Source organism: Brachyhypopomus gauderio, chromosome 6 (genome assembly GCF_052324685.1).
Source record: "Brachyhypopomus gauderio isolate BG-103 chromosome 6, BGAUD_0.2, whole genome shotgun sequence".
In the NCBI taxonomy this organism is placed as follows: Eukaryota; Metazoa; Chordata; class Actinopteri; order Gymnotiformes; family Hypopomidae; genus Brachyhypopomus; species Brachyhypopomus gauderio.
This window is the reverse complement of record NC_135216.1, coordinates 14689703-14705228: the sequence shown is the minus strand read 5'-3', so window position 1 is coordinate 14705228 and position 15526 is coordinate 14689703. Positions and strand designations below refer to the sequence as shown.

The window sequence follows — 15526 nt, the reverse complement described above, 5'->3', positions numbered from 1 at the left end:
TACAGAAACCGTCACCTCTGAAAGAGAGGGTAGTGTGACAGAGGCGGTCACTCAGGAAGATAATGTGTATTCTGGCACGGAGACTCTTTAGTCTGATGGTCCAAGCACGTCTGTGTCTCTTGGAAGACCCAGATTGGCAGCTGAACATGGTTACTGCCCTCTGCTCTCCCAGAAATCCCATGTTTGGTCAAGACCGAGGAGTCTAATAGAGAAAACACAGAAACACACAATGATGTATATATCAGCATGTACATACATATACTATAGATGTAGATGTATATACTGTATATCTAACCAATACTCACAAATCAGTGCATATGCACTTATGCTTTCAGACTTACGCTGTATGGACCTCAATGACTGTATACATTCTCTTCCAGTATCCTGCGTATTGTGTTATAAGTCAGAGGGGAGGATAATTGGGCTGCAGACTTTCAATCCCTTGAACATGTGAGTGTCTGCAGCCCGCCACTCTCACCTGAGCCCCGCACTGACTGCTAATGGTCTATAGTTAAGACTTTAAAGTCATGTGTTTTAATTGACAACTTCTAATTACCCTTCACATAGCGTTTCCCTTACACTTGCAGGAAGAACAGAAGTTATCGAGCGGCAAGCCAAAATGGTTTTTTTTTTTTTTGCTGCCCAGAAAACAATGGCCCTCCTCATCCTAGCGTTTAAAGACATGTAGGATGCCAACACTATTAAAGGTATTCACCTGTGGGTGACGCGTGGCTGTGCTGGCCACCATCGTGCCGATCCTTTAAAGTCGAGGATACAGTCCATTTTTTTTTTTTGGCCTCGCGGCCCAACACGATTCCTGTTTACGACTTTCACATGAAGCCTCAAAGCAGCACTCTCAGGTCCGGCTCCAGGGACCATAGATCATCACCAGGAACGGTGACACCCTGCATACGCTTGGGAATTAAAGTGTTGATTTAAGGTTCTGGACTAATTTACTGCACAGTTTCCTCTTGGAGGTCCTCATAAATGTGCATGATAGGAAATTGGCACAGGATGGTCCATGTTTAATCCTCTGATTAGCCTTATATAAAAAAAAAATATGATTAGCATTTTAATCCATCATAAATACCCCATTAAATAGCCCCTCTCAAGGAACACCAATTGTACGCTGCATAATATGTGATATTCTCCACATTTCCTTTGCAGAGGCTTAAACAACAAAAGTGCAAAATAAATTGAACGTCTACTTGGAGTAATGCTATGCATTCCACGTTCCAATCAATTTTGCTGGCACACTCCTCAACGGGCACTTCTGGGAAATCTGTGGCACTGCGATGGAAGCCGCATCCTGAGCAGGAAGTGCCTCCGACCTTGGGGGATATGGATCTGAGAGTCACGCTACACACACACAGAAAGTACATAAACACACAATGCATATACACACAAACACGGATGCTATTACTTCCATGTATTGAGCATGTGCCCCGGTGTCACATGTACATATAATGAGAAAATCTCTATTCCCTACATTTCCATTTGTGTCTGTGCTGTGTGTTATCATGATATACTAACCGGATACACATGACCATTGAATATTCAAAAATGCAGACAAGCACCCCCTTAATTATTCACACACACACACACACACACACTCACACACACACACACACACACACACACATGCAATACAGTAACATTCACAGGTCCGGGGGGCAACACAGGGGGACAGGTTAAAACCCATTACAGTTAGTCCTCTTCTAAAGTGCTTTGGGTGTGGAGGATAGTGCATTAAGTGTGCTGGGATGACCAGAGCTGGGGCATTTATCTGCAGCTATGCTGCAATCAGGCCGTTCCGAAGGCTGCCTGCCTAAAGTGGAAGTGGCAGGCAAGCAGCGGCTGGCAGGCAGGTTGCCAAGAGAGAGATAAGGAGCCGGGATGGTAGCGGCTGCCAGCAGCTGCGGTCCTGCAGAACATCACTGTCCTTCACGGCAGGAGCTCTGGAGGAATCCACAGCCCCGCCGCTCTCTGTTGCTACAGTCAGGTGGGATCCGTGCTAATCCGGATTGCGATCCCACCCGTTCTGTATTGCCGACTACCCCCCCCCCCCCCCCCCCCGCCCTCACTCTGCCCCACCCTCACTCCCCTCCACTGAACAGACAAGGCTGGCCCTGGAACAGCTAGCTGGTACCCCATGTACTATAGAGAGTCATTGTGGTGCTGTTTATATATCTCCTCCTGCGCACTGTGGGAGTTTTAGAAGAGTAAATTAGCTTAGAGTTATGGGTAAAGGGGTCTATAATGTATGAGTAAAGAAAACCCTAGAAGGAAGGTTACTAGTGCCTGCCTATTACTCTTATAAATGGACACACAGCGGGAGTGTAAAAGCTTGGTATATCTCAGGTCAGGTCTGAAACACCAGGGCCTCGAGCCCTACTGCCTTGCACAGACATCAGTGGACAGCTCGGTGCTCAGACAGCAGTTACATACATTACCATTCATAATGCACTCTTAAGAAACAAGTAGATGAACCATGTAATGAACTCTTGTTTTTGCTCCCGACAGTGACACAGCACTACGAGGACATGCCTGTTTCATCCACATCATCATTGCAAATTAGTGGATGGATCGTTTTAAGCATAGTGCAAAGTAGCTAAATTACTGTTTTAGGAGAAACCAAAACAACATGTCAGAGTCATTCAGCACAGGACCAATTTACATTTTTAATTAATGCTGTGCATTATGCAGACGTGATCATCTGATTTAATACTTAACTGCTGTCTAGTTGAGTACATGTAAGTTGACAGAGCTTCCATTAGTCCATTATCATAACAGTGTTTAAACTAAAGCTAAACAGTTTCAAAACTAACCTTCCACATAAGTGAATGTCCTGTGAATGTTTGTGGAGTACTCAATGATTTAACATGACTATAAATGTCATACTAAATAAATAAGTGAATACATTTAAAAAACGCAATTCCTTCTGCCCACAATTTAAATCAAAGGTGTGACCTGTGATTTATAGGTGAGGACCCATTCTATTCTCAAGTAGCAGACCTGAGACAGAGACCTTAGACCTTAGACAGAGACCTTGAACCTTAGACAGAGACCTTGAACCTTAGACTGAGACCTTAGACCTTAGACAGTGTCCTTAGACCTTAAACAGACACATTGAACCTTAGACAGAGACCTTACACCTTAGACAGTGTCCTTAGACCTTAGACAGACACATTGGACCTTAGACAGAGACCTTACACCTTAGACAGTGTCCTTAGACCTTAGACAGAATCATTGGCCCTTAGACAGAGACCTTACACCTTAGACAGTGTCCTTAGACCTTAGACAGACACATTGAACCTTGGACAGAGACCTTACACCTTAGACAGTGTCCTTAGACCTTAGACAGACACATTGGACCTTAGACAGAGACCTTACACCTTAGACAGTGTCCTTAGACCTTAGACAGATACATTGGACCTTAGACAGAGACCTTAAACCTTAGACAGTGTCCTTACACCTTAGACAGTGTCCTTAGACCTTAGACAGAGACCTTAAACCTTAGACAGTGTCCTTACACCTTAGACAGTGTCCTTAGACCTTAGACAGAGAGCCTCTACAGAAGGTTGGGTGCCCTTCCATGCACCTGCTATTCAAAATCAAACCTGCAAAGTTTAGTCAAAACTCTAATATAACATTAACTGATCAAGCTAATTGAGATCTTCTGCTAATGATTAGGATCAGAGGTGTTTGATTGGAGCCAAACCTTTAAGGAGGAGAATTAGAGATGGTTTTCGATGAACATAGGGTATGGATATGTCCTGCTTCTCTGAGACCATAGAATAATGTAATAGTAATAATAATAATAATAATAATAATAATAATACTGATACTTATATAGTTCTTTTCAAGAACCCAAACTGAGAAAATACACAAACAATTCAGAATACACAAACCACCAACATAGCATGGTAATGAGTGGGTGTAGCTGGAGACCAACCTTAACGAAGACATGTGAGAAGACCTGCAATGGTGAAGAGGGAGGTTATGAGCTAGAGGAAGATGATATGCTTTAAATTGGATTTGAATATGAAAAGAGAGTTTTGTAGAATCTGCAGTTATACATGAGACCAAATAAATGTGGGTTTATTAACTTACTGTGATAGAATTTCATCTCCCCAAAGGTTCCCCTCACTTGGCATATGTATGTAAAAAACACGAATCACAAATATTTCTGAATTAAATCAGTCAGGTCACCTTCTCTGAAACCATGAAAGTAACGTATTGGTTGCACCATCCTGCATGTGTTGCAAAACCAGAAGCAGATTGAAACCCTAATGCCAGCACATTAGCTCCTCTTTCTGATTGCTTCTGTGCACGTCAGCCGCAGAAAATTCTACCCCGCTACTCAGCCTGGGCGTGCATCTCTTTTGGAATCCTGTTAGACCCAATTGCAGAGACTCCACAATACAGAAACCCCGATACGAGGCCCTTAAGTGTGAGAATGCACAGCAGTTTCTGCATTGCAGTGATTGGCCAGTGTTCTTTATGTTGAGGGCTTACTTATGGTTGTCTTCCTATGTTCTAAGTTCAAGGTCAGGAAAAGGGACTCCTGTTTGTCCCTCTAAAAAAAGTAATTTTTTTTGTAATTATGTAATCTGATCATTGGCTCATGGCGAGCTACTAAATGATGAATATGACAGTGAATGAAAATAATAACTTGTTTGATTTTGAATTGGAGTCTACAAAATGTATGAACTAACACCATGCTTAGAGGCGCTTGGAGGCGTGGGTGGGGCAGTCATGGCCTGGTGGTAGGGAACTGGTCTTGTGACCGGAGGGTCATGGGTTCGATTCCCAGACCTGAGGCCATGACTGAGTTGCCCTTGAGCAAGGCACCTAACCCCAACTGCTCCCCGGGCGCCGGGCTAGGGCTGCCCACCGCTCTGGGCATGTGTGATCCACAGCCCCCTAGTAATCACTAGTGTGTGTGTGTTCTAACTGCACAGATGGGTTAAAAGCGGAGGACAAATTTCGAATGCAGTGTAAAAATCACAATTGACAAAATTTGGCACATTTATTTATTTTTACATTTTTAGTGAGAGGCAGTTAGAGGGTCTTTAATAATGCTTTTCATAAAAATAACTGAATAATACCTTCCAATTCAGTAGGCATTTTAACTTTCTGTATTTCCTGAAAATCATCACGCGAATGTGTGTGTGTGTGTGTGTGTGTTTATTTGTGATATATAGTAAAACTGAACCGTGTGTTGCTTTCAAGATTGAATCAATTCCTTTGATGATCCATAAAAATGTCTACTGAATGTGTCTTACACTAATTTCTCTTGATTAGAACGTATCAGCATGACAACATTAGACATGCTGCTATTTACTCTTATTCTATCCAGAGTAATTAACATATAAAGTAACGCCTATTATAAATTAATGCATGCTTCTATTACCTATTTGTGTGTTATAATTGTTTCTCCGGCATGAAGTATGAATTCATCAGAATGCAAGACAGACTTTTCTAATGTGGTTCATTATATTCTAGAGATATAATAATAGCAAACACTGTAGCACAAAACATCAAGAATTAAAACTTCAGTTAACAAAATGGCGATTGGTAGAATCTGATGCTCTAAAATGTTTCAATTCTAAAGTTTAGCCTATTATTGTAGGAATAATTCCTAAGAAATCATTGATCTATTACCCTGTAACTTTATAGTTTATATGCAACCTTTCATTATTATATTAGACACACTGTGTACAAGATAAACATCTTCTAACTTACCTACATTGTCAATGGATTATCATAAATGGTAAACAGTACCTTTCAAAAAGTGGTCCAAGTAATCCATCATCTAAACTGACACACTCTAAAAACATGGGCGAACAGGTGGGCGAACATCCTGTGTGAGTTTCTGTATGTTGTCATTGTTGTGGACCTGCAGAAGGGGCTTGTGCACCCTTCTGAATGCAGCCTGAGTGACAAGCACCAAAAAGCTAGCGTGCACCATGAGCGTGCACCGTGAACATGCACCGTGAACGTGCTCCGTGAGCGTGCACCTTATAATCAGCAGTGCTCAGAGGCGAAGAAAACAACACCGGAAAAACCGATCCTGCTCATCGGTGGTACAGAAGACCCTTCTCCCCCGAATTAAGATATGTTCGGCAACACGCTGCAGCTATCGATTGCCGAGGAAGGCTGTTGTCTCCTAGATCTGTGATCGGCGATCTCAAAGACGACAGTGAAAGACGGGCCCTTTCAATCATGCGCCCACCGGGGCAGAGCGCCACCTGGGGCTCCCGCCATCAGCGCAACATACCTGAACCTAAAGAGATGACAGAGATGACAGACGATAGAGCTGCTCGGGTGCACGTGTCACCACAGTCACCGTGTCGCACACAACCAAGTGCAGCAAGCTTTCTTACATGACTCTGGTTAACAGCAGCTTTGTGTGAACATTAACATTTTTACCCCCATATCGTTTATCATCCCTTACAATAGGTGTAGGTAGACATACAACAATATATCATGTAACAAAGTATTTACCCCCCACACCCCCTTTGGGTGTTTGGAATTCAGCCCATTATTCTCCAGCGTGTCATGATATTTAAGGATTTATAAATGAGACAGTTCAGGTTTTCCAGCTCGATTTCACCATACATTCATCATACATATGTATATTGTGTACCATGTATACTAGTGTACTAATTTTTATTATGTACTGTATGTTATTTATTTATGTACAATTAAGCCCATAATAATATAATAATAATACTGTATCTTTCTATTTGAAAATGAAATGAAACGAAGAGGTGTCCATTGTATATAATTGCTCCTGTATGTTCCTGCTGTCTGCTACAGTTCTGACTGATCAGTCTGAATCCTGTGATCAGTAGAGTGTAGAAAATTGATCTGCTCCTACAAGTTCCTGTAAACCTGTTTACAAGCCCTGGCCAACACACAACCTTTACAACAGAGCTGTACAGCAACAACCAGCCATGGGACCTGGAGATAGGGATGTCTAAGTGATTAAACTTGTATGTGCTGTGGCGCTGATGGGCTGCTTCAGATTCTGGACAGGCTCAAGTTTTGTATGTGTGTGTGTGTGTGTGTGTGTGTGTGTGTGTGTGTGTGTGTGTGTGTGTGTGTGTGGCTGTGTGTGTGTGTGTCTGTGTGCGTGTGTGTGTGTGAGTGTGTATGTGTGTGTGTGTGTGTGTGTCTGTGTGAGTGTGAGTGTGTATGTGTGTGTGTGTGTGTGTGTGTGTGTGTGTGTGTGTCTGTGTGTATATGTGTGTATATGTGTGTATATGTGTGTGTGTGTGTGTGTGTGTGTGTGTGGGCGGGGGTGGTTGTGGACCCATCGGTGCAGAAGTGGACCATGATGCCAGGTAGATGCATACTCACTGTACGAACAGCCCACACACTTATGAGTCCAACTGGGTGGCTGTCAACATCCCCTGTGGTTTTGCTGGCTTTTTAACTTCCATTAACCACCGTGTGTGGGTTTACACCCTCTTGGCCTCCACATTAGATTGGACATGATGTTACAGTTTATGAATTAGATGTTTCTGACATTATGACAGAATGTTATAAAACAGCTGCTCTGGGGTTTTCAGAGCTGATTTCACATGAAAATGTTACTAGTTTGAGTAAATATTGGCAAAAGTAATGACTTCATTCTGGTCTTTGTGAGAAAAATATCTATCAAGCTAAAGTCTTTAACCCTGTGACTTGTCACGTATGGCTTATTCCAATCTATGTGTTGTATTGAATAATTGGATTGTAATAACAATAATAACTGAATAATTGAATTGAATAGTAATTTAATTGTAATTGGACATTTGTTATAAGATAGCCAGCAAGTGAGTTGGAAAAGCTTGAGTTATGTGGTCCTTTTGTTTAATGTTTCGCTTAACTTAAACTTATATTTACTTAGTTTCTGGAGCCAGTTCTTTTATTTCAATAGGATACAGACAAAACATGGTCATTCAAGTCTTACAAATTGGAGTCTATTCCTTCTGAATCTTTGTTGAGACGAGTGACCTGACTGTTGACGTCAGGACATGGTATTTCTGCTACTTGTGTTGTGAATGCAAAAGGAAAAAGAAGACTTCTTCATGCCTTCTTCAGTCTTTTATGGTTTTATTTGATGATTTATTGCAAGTTAAATCAGAGGTGATTAACAACATTTTGTAATTCTGCTGTGTTGGAAATTATATCATTTTGGATTTACCCATAATACTTGCTTATTGTCTGACCTTTACTCATTGTACTGTTGACTAAAACCGTTGAAATGTCTGCTCAGCTTACACTGGCAACATGATGTTAGGTGCATGTTTGACCAACTCTGATACTTCGCCTACTTTCTAATTCAAGAGTTGACTGCACTGATGGCATTTCAGAAACCTGACACATTTTTCATTTATAATAATACCCTCATTTACTTCCATTTGAAACACCTTCCTGGCATTTACTGTCAGCTCATTTATCATCTAATACTTGAGCACCACACCTAAATTATAAAAATAGGTTGAATCTAAACTATTCACACTTGATAAGAAAGAGCTGAAGAAGGGTAATTAGGAATGAAAACCCATTTTCCAAGCTGCAGTTTGGCCACTATTTCATGCTATACTCTGATTTGTTGTTGTTTGTTGTTTTTTCTAAATTCAATCCTAAACTCATCTCATTAATTTACATGAGATTTACATATTTCAATGTCTGGACATTTTACCAGGTTTTTTGCAGTCCCTGCATTGTGCACAGCATACACCTGCAACTGTAGCAGGGCCCAACATGAGGGCGGATACAGGGGCGCCATCCGCCCAGTCACACATCTCCCAGTCACACATCTCCCAGTCACACATCTCCCAGTCAGACATCTGCCAGTCACACAGCTCCCAGTCACACAACAGAGGGAACAAAACCCTTGTAAAATATCCATGCCCTCTTTACAACCCATTTTCATCTATTTTATTATATCAAGTAAGGTGTCTATTATTGACTTTTTAATTTACACATAATTTTAATCTACAAGTTTGTCAAGCCAAATCATGACTGGGGCAAAATGTTAACCACGTTTTGAAAGTCAAAAGTAGGGTGTGGACCTCTGTACTGTGCAGTGTTTGGATCAGCATGTGCTGCTGTAGTTCTGGTTCAGACATGAGGTCCCTGCACCCCTCCCCCACAACCCCACCTCCTCAGATGAGACTGACCACCCCATCTGATTCATTTATTTATTTACAATTTAAACACTGAGCATCAGCAGCAGAAATCTGCTTACCATGCATCTAAAGCAATGTGCAGTGACACCTTCATTATAATAGAATCAAACAGGTAAAGAAATCCCTCAGATTAAATAGAATGGTTAAATCTAATTAGCTGTCGCAGTGCACAAGCATATAACCGTCTAGAGACTGGTATGAAGTAAACAAACCCCTCTTGATTGGTTCTAGCCATGTTGTTCACTAAATAACCTGGAACTGTGGACATCTTGGACTTGTGCCTGGTTGTTTACATGTGCTAACGCCATATAGTTGCAGATGTAGCCTGTTCCTACTATGGTGTTACTAGAATCGTAGCTCCCATGACACTCTTTAGCAACTCCCAAGACTCCACCTCTAGGATGGTGAGTCTTCAGACTCACTTCTTCTCACTAATCTCACTAATCAGTTTGTTTATTCATCACAGGACTTTTAATACTCCTGTCTTGCCACATGGGTCTCAAAGTCCCATTGGTTGAGAACCCTTTGGGGAACAGGAAAGTCTGTATAATCTATTGCATAATGTTACTCTGAGGGGGATTAGCCATCTCTCATAATGAATCATCCTTAGGGCGGAGCTTATTATCACACCGCACTGCATGCAAAATGGTCCTCTGATTTAAAGATGAACAATGGATAGATCTGATGATTGTATGAGCGATCAGTTAGGACAGATCAACCAGTCGATTAATTAACACACAAAGATGTTTATTTTGGACAAATATGGTTTAGCACTTAGATTCTCTTCACTCAAACACATTTTATAATTTTGTGACACAGGGCATTCAGAATCCCACCTCATCAAAACCAGCTTTTCCTTAGAGAAGCCAATGCGGCGAATGTTCTTGTTGTCGAATCCCTCCCATCCCTTATTACAGGCAGGTACTTTAGCTGCATTTCATGAACAAAGGAGTTCAGCCACAGTGTGAAAGCTCAGTAAATCAGGAGATATCGTACTGCAGCATGCACCCAGCTGAGGCGGCACGCACCTGTCATTCACTGTAAATACATGCTTTAATAAAATGGCTTTTTGCGGGTGTTGGGCACGAACTTGCAGGTGAAATATGTGTCTGGGTAAAAGCATTGCGGGGTGATTAGCATGGGGTCCATTTATTCTGCTGGGTTCACCTTTGGGCCCTTCTGATCTTCAGAATGGAGGTTCTGGGGCGGGGCCAAGCTTAGTGCTCCTGGATCAAGGATGCGTTCGGCTGGCTCAGTTTTTCAGACGGGTGCCCAGTCAGTGTCTCATGAGCTCCTCAGACCGGGAGCAAATGAGAAACAGCAATGGCTGAGAAGGAGGGGCCAGTAGTTGGATCTTTAATAGTCATATTGCCACATTAATAATTTCTATTCAATAAGGACACTAATTATGGCGTATACTCTGAAAGCCTGGTAATTGTAAATGAACTGTGAAAAAAATACGTACTATGTAAAATGTAAAATGTTGAGCTGACTGTGTGAATGACTGCTGATCCGGTTCTTCTTCCTTGTCATCCTATCCCACAATGCCATCTTTTCTACTTTTGCTGCATGACCCTACACACATTACAGACCAAAAAAAAAGACCACGTCATGCTGAGTTAGATGACATATGGCTCCCAGAATGCAGCAGGGTGGAGAGGCCTTGACTCCATGGAGCAGAGACTGAAGAGGCAGGGGAAAAGAAGATGGAGGGAGGGGGAGATGGAGGAGAATGGAGGAGGGGGGTGATGCCACAGAAGGAGAGCCCGTGGAGAACACTGATTACTTACTTTCAAAACATCAGTTTGATGGAGAGATGCGCGTGACTCTTCCCAGCGGCCTCCCATCCGTCTGGGCTGTAGCCGCCGGTGATTGATGAGGCGACTGCCGGGGTGATCGTCATACTGCAGAGCCCCGCCCACCCGCCTGTTACCACGCACTCTCACGCACTCTCGCACTCTCACTCTGCCTCCAGCTCGTCCCCTCCCCCAACTGCTCAGGTATACAGGAGGCTGATGAGTTTTAGCTTATGGGACTGTGTGTGTTTGTGTGTGTGTGCCCTCTCCCTGTGCATGTGCTCTTTGTGTGTTTATTCATCTTTGTCTAAATGTCTTCAACCTGTTTTAATTAGAGGTCTGGCAATTAAGACGGATTTTCAGATTAAGAAACATGCTAACGGCCGTCATTTGCTAATAATGAATCTCTTTTTATTTCACGGTGAGCCACTGAAAGGTATTGATCTCAGGATGTGACTCGCATGGCAAGAGTATAAAAGCACACTAAAGTCCATTAGATCCACTGACATCAGCTTTTCACGTTCCTGTCTCACTTGTTCAAAAGGCATGCTCTCTCTCAAGAGAAAGTTGAAGTTACGTTAAATGATACATATCTGAACAGTGAGCATGTTCACTGGTTTACTGGATCCTTGCTAACTGAGTGTTTTGCTTGTCTGCATTGTGTATGAAAATTACATCGTGTCCTTGAGGTATCTGTGCCATCTTCAGCTAAAGCTTACATTTAAATTGGTGTGTAACTTTTTGAAGAGTCATTTCCAAGAGAGTAAAATTGAGTCTCTTCTTCATGCATCCCTAAGGCTGTGAGGCATGTTTAATATTAGAACTATACAGATCACGGCTGACTTCATTGAAGACAAAGTGGTGACACTGCTGTCGTGTATCTGTTCGCTGTCTGTTCACTCTTAACTCTGCCTGTCACTATCAATTCACTGGCAGTTATCTCATAGACCTTGAAGGGCCTTCACAGTGCTGGTGAGAGACAGGAGGATCCCTGTAAATGCCATGGTGAACGCAGCCTCGCCCCTGGCCTGCCTCGCCTCACTTGTCTTTAAGCTACCGCCTCTTGCATCTCTGTCTCTTCGTCTTTCCTTACTAATTCTTTATCTGATTCTTTCTATCTCTGCTTATTAATTTGTCACATCAACCTATTACACACCAATCTCTCTTTGTCTATTCTCTCTCTCCCTCTCTCATTCTATCTCTCTCCATCCCTGTCTCCCTCTCTGTCTCTCTTCTATCTCCCTCCCTCCCTTCCTCTCTCTGTCTCTCTCTTCTCCTGCTCCCTCCCTCCCTCTCTGTCTCTCTCTTTTCTCACTCTCCCTTCATTCCCTCTCTCTGTTTCTTCCCTCTCTGTCTCCCTCCCTCTCTATCTCTCTCCCCTCTCCATCTCTCTTTATTCCTTATTCTATAGTGGTTTATGCCATTTACATTTCAGCAAATGGCAGGGGGCTTTAGCAAAAAGGGCAGGCACGGGGCATGGGGGTGTTTAATCACTTACCTCCTCCTGTCTCACGGGGCACGCCGGAATCTGATGTCTTACAATCAGTGCCCCGCTGAACCCTCAGGTCCAAGGACATTAGACTTACCTACTACAGCGTTCAGGATCTGCCTCAGGGGCGATGCTCATCATTCCCAGATAAGAGGACACAGAGGCCTTGGCTCATCATGCCAGTGAAGGACACACATGAGGCAGGTTGTGTTTGTGACCTAGTGTGTGACCTATCCAGGCTACACATGGACTGCAGTGTCTGAAGACTATGGTTACGTCCAAGAACACGTTGCCCTTTCTTAGTCGAACTGTAAATGGGATCATTAAATCCATAAACTGTTAAACCCGCTGGTATGTGCTGGTGCTTTCTCAACATTATGTGATTCAGACTTGTCAAATTATTATTGCCCGTGCTAAATACACACATTTAAAGGTGTCTGTATTTAAACTGGTGTTCTATTTCAAGTTTGAAAGTGATATATTTTACCAGGCGGTTCCATGGTGAATAAAAAAATTTCACTCCTAATACTTCACTTCGGAAAGAAAATTGGTGCCGTTGCCTCCATCTCTGTTTTAATCTCTGTGGTCTTGGCAGTATCACTTCAGATGTGTGTCTCTTCTACAGTAGTTAAATGCATGTCTCTTCTGCAGTAGTTAAATGCTAATGCTGTTAGCTGTTAGCATTCGTTGAACCCATGACCCCATGATACGTTGTAATGACCTCTTGCTTTGTTCTTGGAGTATTGTAGTGAGTGCACACTATAAGACAGGGGACGCCGCACACGTAGCACTCACCAGCACACATTTTGGAGTGAGCTATGAAACTCCTCGCCAATAACTCTGAATGATTCAAGGGCAGTGTAGTGTATGTATGAAATGCTGGAGTTTCCACGCTGTGTGTGGGTGAAGACACCAGCCACCTCGTCCTCCTGTTCGCTGAGAATTATCTTCTGACAGAATACCAACTCCTTTCATTAGAATGCACATTGCATATGAGAAAACACATCCCCAGCAGTATGAGGAATCATACTGATTATGTGTCAGGAAGCAGAGGTGGGGACTCGAGTCACATGACTTGGACTCGAGTCAGACTCGAGTCATTAATATTAAGACTTTTGACTTGACTTGAAAAAATATTCAGAGACTTAGACTTGACTTGGACTTTTACACCAATAACTTGGGACTTGAATTGGACTTGAACCTGTTTACTTGCAAAGACTTGATTTTTTTTACCCCAAATCTAAATTTTAAAACGCATATTAATATTTATAAAGTGCGCCCCATTAATTTCATTTCCGTCCTTCTGACGCAGACCAGTCCCCTGCTTTTCCACACTCTGTACGTGTGTGTGTGCATGGGCTGCAGCACAACCAATCAAATGGGGGGTTGGCGAACGTAAATTTTTACCGGGCGGGGTGTAAAATGGACACAAATTAAGTATTATATCGCGATCGATCGATCGCCAGTGGTTGGTGCCAGAGCGAACTAGTAACTCATTGAATCATAGATGTGGATCAGAGGTAAATAAACTAGATTTTTTTCCGGCGTGAGATATTCGGATGTGTGGCGTGAGAGCGTGTGAAGACGGTTAAATGCGTGTGTCTCACGCTCAATGCGTGAGAGTTGGCAACCCTGGGTTCTGTATCTGAACTCGGGGAAGAGAGCCTCTCTCTGTCACCATCATAATATCCAGTTCTATCTCAGCATGGATTGTGTATTTGAAGACATCTACGTCGAGAAAAAAATATATTGACAAAAGTGGAGCGAGTTTTCAGCTATGGGGACATCATTCATCGTGCACAAATGACATACAGACTTTTGGCCAGCAAATGCAATGCAGAATAGTTTACTGAAATGTCTAAAGTTGCAGATTCCTGTTAATTGTTCAGTTCTTATATTTGTTTGTCTTGTGTCACTCACACATGTTCTCCAAGAAACCAGATAAGAGAAGAGAGGGAAAATGCTGTTATGGTTCTTTGTATTGTACTGTGAAAATATCAGCACTTTTTATTTGAACATGGAGTTCTACTTATGACTTTTTCACAGAATATTTATTTCTGGAAAATTGTAGTTTAAAGTATGAATATTTTTGCAGCTAAGTTTAACAAATTGAACTGCAATAAAGAGGTGTAATTTTAATTTTTTTTTATACTTCGTGTTTTCAGTTGCACATGTTTTATCAAGATTTGAGGAGAATACAGATTTAAAAAAGAACGCATGTCTATTATTTACATTTAAAATATACCTGCAACATTGGTAAAAAAAAAAAAAAAGACTCGAAAGGACTTGAAATTCCAAGTTTCAGACTTGGGACTTGACTTGATTATTGCCTGTCTTGACTCGAGACTTGACTTGACTTGAGTGTCTTTGCTTGAGACTTGACTCGGTACTTGAGGTATAAAGACTTGGACTTACTTGAGACTTGCACAACACTGACTTGGTCCCACCTCTGTCAGGAAGATTAAAATGGAAAATGAATCTAAAATGAGTCATAGCTCTTCTTCCTCTCTCTGGTCAAGGAAAGAACCATCTGTAAAGTTACCATGGGGGCCCCTTCAGGACCCAGTCAATTTTCATATCAAAACATTTTAGATTCTTGGTCAAAGATGTGTATGTTTGGGATTTCCTGTCTGTTGTATGTTGAATGTCCTCTCTGAGACCGAGGGCCATCTCAGAGAGACTTGAGAAACCGAGAATCTTTTGACCTGCAGGACAAATATCAAGTTGAACATGTTGGACCAGTATTACACTGTGGCACAGCAGTGGCTCCTAAGTGAAAGACCCTTTACAGAATTCACAGAGACAATAATCCACTCAACGATGTCTGACCGCCTTTGAGGCTTGCCTGCTTTCATGGATTCTGGGGTTGACGCCTTGAAAAATTCTCGATAGAGGGTTATTCTTGGCTGCTGGATGACCCTCACCCTCTGTAGATTGTCAATGCCCTGGTCTGGCTGATCCAGGATCAGGGGGTCATCGTAGCAGGCCAGTCTGAGCAGCACATTTTCCCACCCAATCCATGTCCGTCAAAAATGGTTTTAAACAGGGATGTC

General features: G+C 42.4%; 1 protein-coding gene across 3 annotated transcripts in view; it reads left to right on the top strand.

Moving 5' to 3' along the window:
- Positions 1-15526, top strand: part of csmd3b (CUB and Sushi multiple domains 3b) — a 336693-nt gene that overhangs the window by 134701 nt on the left and 186466 nt on the right. The window lies entirely within an intron of this gene.